The sequence below is a fragment of the Plectropomus leopardus genome, chromosome 17 (genome assembly GCF_008729295.1).
Source record: "Plectropomus leopardus isolate mb chromosome 17, YSFRI_Pleo_2.0, whole genome shotgun sequence".
NCBI classification, from domain to species: domain Eukaryota; kingdom Metazoa; phylum Chordata; class Actinopteri; order Perciformes; family Serranidae; genus Plectropomus; species Plectropomus leopardus.
Genome location: NC_056479.1, coordinates 30,293,979 through 30,299,978, shown reverse-complemented (window position 1 = coordinate 30,299,978; position 6,000 = coordinate 30,293,979). Strand labels below are relative to the sequence as shown.

General features: G+C 38.8%; 1 long non-coding RNA gene across 3 annotated transcripts in view; it reads right to left on the bottom strand.

Moving 5' to 3' along the window:
- Positions 1-6,000, bottom strand: part of LOC121956321 — a 29,417-nt gene continuing 23,417 nt past the window's right edge. For all 3 annotated transcript variants that reach the window (XR_006106696.1, XR_006106694.1, XR_006106695.1), the window contains 2 exons: positions 1,097-1,207; positions 1-363 (listed from right to left, as the gene is read on the bottom strand). This is a non-coding gene — a long non-coding RNA (uncharacterized LOC121956321). The remainder of the gene's footprint in view (positions 364-1,096; positions 1,208-6,000) is intronic.

Below are 6,000 nucleotides of genomic sequence, written 5' to 3'. Positions count from 1 at the left end.
TACCAATTATTTGATACTTTTATTTCCATTTATAAGTTTTCATCTCAAGTCGACAATTTACATTACAGCTCAGCTCTTCTGGAATTGTCTACATGTCGAGGTGCTGCATGTCAGCCGTACGGGGAGCAGGAGGGCGGTAAGACGGAGGGACACCAGATAAGCCTATAACAGGGGGGAGGACAGGGGGGAGGAGACCGTGGTTACTGCCACCACATCCCAAATTCAGCCCGAATCAACACATTGTTTGTCACGCCGTGATCGTCTTCATCCTCATCGTCGTCATCGTCACCGTTGTCATCATTCAGTCCAGTGTTGTTGTGCAGAAGGGAATGCTGGGAACTTGGAGGACTCAGTGCAGTGGACCTGAAGGAGAGGACAGAGGGATGAGAGGAGGAGGACGCCGTGTGTGAGCTGAAACTAGAGAGCGGGTTAACCCTTTGAAACCTGGAGTGACGTCAGTATTTGTTCATTTGTTATTTTCAAGGCAGAACAAGAAGAAAGGCCGCTAACGGGCGCAACTAATAATTATCAGGTTTTTTCGTTTCTCCAACAGTGAGATTTGCGGCTTGTCCGTCATATAAAATAGAAATCCTTTGGATTTTGTGCTTTTGGTTCAACATAAAAATCACATTTTACGATGTTGCCTTGGACTCTACAAAGTTAATTATGTAACAATCAAAAAATATAGAATCAATGTATGAATTTTTGACTTGAGGCCAAAAATTTGTTTTGTGAGGTCACAGTGAACCTGGACAACCAAATTCTAATCAGGTCATTGATGAGTCAAACTGGATGTTTGTGCCAAATTTTGAAAATTACCTTGTGGTGCTATATACATTATATCGTGTTCGACACACGACACACGAGGTCACTGTGACCTTTGAGCTCCAAAATCACATCAGTACATCGTCAGGCCCAAGTGGACGTTTGTGCCAAATCTGAAACAATTCCCCAAAGATGTTCTTTATAGTTACTGCATTTACGAGAGTGAAGAACACGTTTTCTGCACCTAATGAGGCTCTCTGCAGGTGAGTCACAGAAATAGCTTGATAATTAACCCCGATGAGTGAACGAGCAGCTTCTGGGACATCCTTACATTTGAGGTTGGAGGGCGACTCCTCATGACGTCCCCTCAGCTGCACTCTTCACACAAGCAGCAAAGGCCTCCATCAGATCTTTGCAGCCCTCGGCTCCCTTCTCTGCCACGCTGCAACAAAGAGGAGAGACGGTCAGATCTCACCTTTGAATAAAAAGCGTTTCATTTCAGTAACGGCAGCTGCATTTCACCTGTTCACAAAGACGTCATGTGAGCTGGACGCAGAGCGAGGGCTGACTGAGCTTCAGCTTTAGTCAGCAGTTATCGGACTTAACTTTCAGTCCGACTCTTTCTGTTGACAAAACAGATGCGTGTTTCGTTTGCCAACAGGCTTCAAAGGCAGAAACAATAAAACGTGTGAAGATGGATGAAATGGTTTTCCTCCTCTGGAAGATTATATAAAGACATAGAAAGTGATTAATAACGTCAGGGTGCTCAGCGTCCTTCAGTGCAACATCAACTCAATAAAGTTTGATCGCAAGCACTTCTGGAACCAGAATGATGATTCGATCCAGTAAAATTTCCCCAAAATGACGATTATTCTTTGAATCTGAAATACAACTGCTGACAAAGACAGAAAAAAAGGAGAGAATAGAAGACGGGAGAAAGAAAGAGGTAGAAAACAAGTAGAAAAAATAAATATAGAAATCAAGAAAGAAAAGTAGAAAGCAAGAAATAAAGAAATGTATAAAAAATAAGGTAATGGTAAAAAAAGAAGGAAATGTAGAAAGAAAAGTAAAAGTCAAGAAAAATGGAGAACACAAAAAAGAAATGTAGAAAACGAGAAAAAAAGTATTGCTTAAGACAAAAAAGAAATGTAGCAAACAAGAGAGAGAGAACTGTAGAAAATTAGAAAAAAAGAGAAAACAAAGTATGTAGAAGTCAAGACAGAAATGTATAAAATGAGAAAACAAGAAAGGGAAGCAGAAAACATGAAATGTAGAGAAAGAAAAAACAAACAGAAAGAAAGAAATGTAGAAGTCAAGACAGGAATGTGGAAAATGAGAAGAAACTCTGAAAACAGGGAATGTAGAAAACAAAAAAGACAGAAATGTAGAAAACAAGACAGAAAAGTTGAAAAAGGTGAAAAAAAAAAAAAAGTAGAAAACAAGGAGGAAATGTAGAAAACAATTATTGCAGAAATGCCCGGGGACAACAAAAAAAAAAACAGCGAAAGGTTGAAAATATAAATAATAATAAATGAGAAAAAACAAAGATAAAAACAATTTTAAAAAGAAGGAGACAGGACGAAAGGAAAGTAAAAGGACAAAGGAGATGAAAAGTGAGAAAGAGAAACAGAGAAAGCCGGCTAACAGATTATTTCAGGCTCCTCCTCCAGCAGACACTGCCACAGCGCATCAGGCTGATGGAGCGAAGAGAGGAGGGAGTGAAAGAGAGGAGGAGGAGGCAGAGGGAGGAGAGAGAGGGGAGGAGGCAGAGGGAGGAGAGGGGGACACAGAGAGACATGTGGACGAAGCCATCGGTGTGATAGGACACCGCAGGGGGAGGAGGGAGGTTGCGTGATCGAGCCGAGATGATGAGACTCAGATGAGATGAGAGGGTGAGCCCACAGTGGGAGGAGTCTCACGATGCATGAATGTAAACCCAAAACCCTTGGCTCCTCCCATCACATCATGACATCATCTCTGCTTCTCCTCCAATCCCTCCTCGACCGGGACATCAGCCCTCGTCCCTGAACAATCCCTCCATCATGACTCAGTTCGAAATTAAAACACGTGACGACGCTCTAAATATCGATGTCACTGCAAAGAAGCTACTGAAACACGGACGCCTCACACACAGGAGCAGATTCAACATTAGTGCCACCAATTCAGCATCTGACCAAATGTGTCCGCTTCTGTTACGGAGATATGACGTTCGGTAGTGGCCAGAAAACGTAACCGCTTCATCTTATTTTTTTGGACATTCGTGTGAAATTCTGTTATCATTAATGTACCAATAAACTAAGAAAATTTAATAAGTTCATTGTTGAGTCCGAGTGCCAAATTTGAAGGCAATCCTTCAAAATGCTGAGATATCCTATTTCTGAGAATGAGACAGACGATGTCACAGGTGCCTCTGACAACCAAAATCACACCAGTTCATCCATGAGTCCAAGCTGGCGTTTGTGCCAAATTTTAAGAAATTTCCTCAAATTGTTTGTGAGATATCGCGCTGACAAGAATGAGACAGATGCAACACCACAGTGACCTTTGACTACAAAAAAAAAAAATCACATCAGTTCATCATTAGATTTAAATGACGTTTGTGCCAAATTTGAATAAATTCATCTAAGGCATTCTCGACATACCATGCTCACAGAAATGAAACCGAAGCAAGATCACAATTTGACCTTTGACTTATGAACACCAAAATAAAATCCGTTCATCCTTGAGCCCAAGTGGATGTTTGTGTCAAATTTGAAGAAATTTCCTCACGGCGTTCCTGAGACATTACGTGCAAAAGAATGAGACAAACGGTTGTTGCTGACATGGAGGCATAAAATCCACGTTCATTTAAAAAAAGGCATTTAAATCAGTAAGAACTGAGACCAGTACACCAGATTCTGTATCACACACACGTAACACTGAACAGGATTAACCCTTAGCAGGTTTCATTAAGTTACATTTTTAAGCGAAATCACTCCTAATCATAAATATCAAACATTCATTCATTTTTAGATTTTTAACCCTTTAAATGCCAGGTTCTTGTCATGATGCCACAAGGTGTTTAGATGAAGAAAAAAAACGCAGTATTTTCAATGTACTACATGCAAAGTAGATTATTTTTTGCTGCTGACAGTCTGGGATGACAATCTGTCGTACACACACACACTGTACACTCACACACACACACACACACACACACACACACACACACACACACACACACACTCTCACACACACACACACACACACACACACACACGGACACACACACACACACACACAGCCGCCGCCTGACTTTCTGAAGGAAACACAGAAGGGAGAAAGTACTGAGCCAGCTTTGCAGTCCTGACACTCAGCTCAACTCACATCATCTTGTGTGACACTGAAAACACACTCTTGAATTTGTAATTTTCAACAACAAAGGTTCAAAAAAAAAAACTTTATTGTTCTGATCATCACCCTCAGCCGCAGATTCAGCATTTGAAATCCATCTTGAATTCATTTTGACATGTTTGATACATGTGTATATATTTGTGCACAAAGAGGCATCACAGGAACATCATCAATTGTGGGGGGGGGTCGGTGACATCACCACCGCCGCATCATGCAATCTCCCGAGAGACAACCCGACTCTGAGCGAGGTCACGTTACAGGTTCACGGGGCAAAGCTGGGTGACAGCGGCAGATCCGGTCAGTCCACGTGGCGAGGCCCTACTTGTTAAGACTGTATTTAACCCTTTTTCTGCTTTATTTTATTTTTTAAAACAAGTAGAAAAGGTCCAATAAAAATATATCTAAAAAAGGTCATGAAAAAACGTAAGTAAAAAAAAAAAAAAAAAACATAAAAAGAGCTGGAAAAAAATAAGTTTTTTTCTATGACATGATCATAAATATAAAAGTGTTATTCTGTGAATATTTTTCAGGACATTTTTTTTTAATTTTATAATTATAATTTTAATAATCCTCCCATGGCCCAAGAGTTGGCAATACATTTGTAAAAGGGTACAATAAAATTACCTAACAAATGGGAAAAATAGAAGTTTTTCTATGATAGATTATAAATACAAAATAATTATAATCATAAATAGTTTTCAGGACATTTTTCCCAATTTTTTGGATGATTTTCTGCTACATACTCCCCTCTTTTTCTTAAACTATTTTTTCATCTTACTAATTTCTTGCAATGTGTGGGACATTTTACTTCAGGTTTTAAAGGGTTAAAGAGCATCGGAAAGGTGTCAAAGCAGCACTCCGCCAACTGGGATGATTATAAAATTATTTCTAATTTGGGAATCTTTACTCAGACAGTGAATTTATCCACATAAAATCACCACAGCATGATTCAAAGATCTAAACTTCGTGCTGAGGTCCGACCGCTCGCCGATGAGTGAAAGTGACGGATCGTTTCTTTTCTCAGGACACAATCAGGAAGTGAGGGCTGAATTAAAGATGGACGGCGCGCTCGCTGTAGCTCGTCCTCTGGGACCAACATGCATAATGGATCAGTGAGCAGGTGCGAGCCGTAAAACATGATGTCCAGGCCAAATATCAGCCGGGAGATCATGTGATTAAGGCTGAGTGTGCACTGTTAATATCCGCCGGGGAAACACGCAGATCAATAACGGGCGTCTTTGAACTGCGTTTCAAACTTAGAGGTTGTGACCTTGAAAACAAAAAGGCGTCTTTTTGTAAACTGCTGATTTTATTTTTGCTTTGTTTGAAAAATTTTGTTTTAGATTTTAGAAAAGATTGAAAAAAGCAGAAAAAAAAAAACTAAGATATGAATAAAAAAATGTATAAATAAATAGGGCGATGAATAAATTCAAATAATGCATAAATAAAATGAAATGAAAAAAATTTAAAAAAGCATAAAATGTGTAGCAGAATTTTTTTTTTCTGTTAATAATTCATGCCCCTTAAGATTTAACTTACAAGTATAACTGTAAGTATCTTGGTATTATTTGGTATAAAGGATTATGAATCTGAGCAGGTTTAGGAAACAATCATCTCCTTGCTCATTTTTGTGCTAAAAATATAAAAACAAAAAACATGCTTTTTCTGATTGAAAAGTAAATTTTGTATGAATAACAAAGTATAGATCGTGCCTTTTCCTTTAAACGCATTTAATTTTATCTCATTTAATTTGTATTACTTTGATGTCTGTTATATCATTTTACTTTTACTATTAATTAATTTATTTCATTATTTTTTAATCTAATAATTTATGTATTTTGG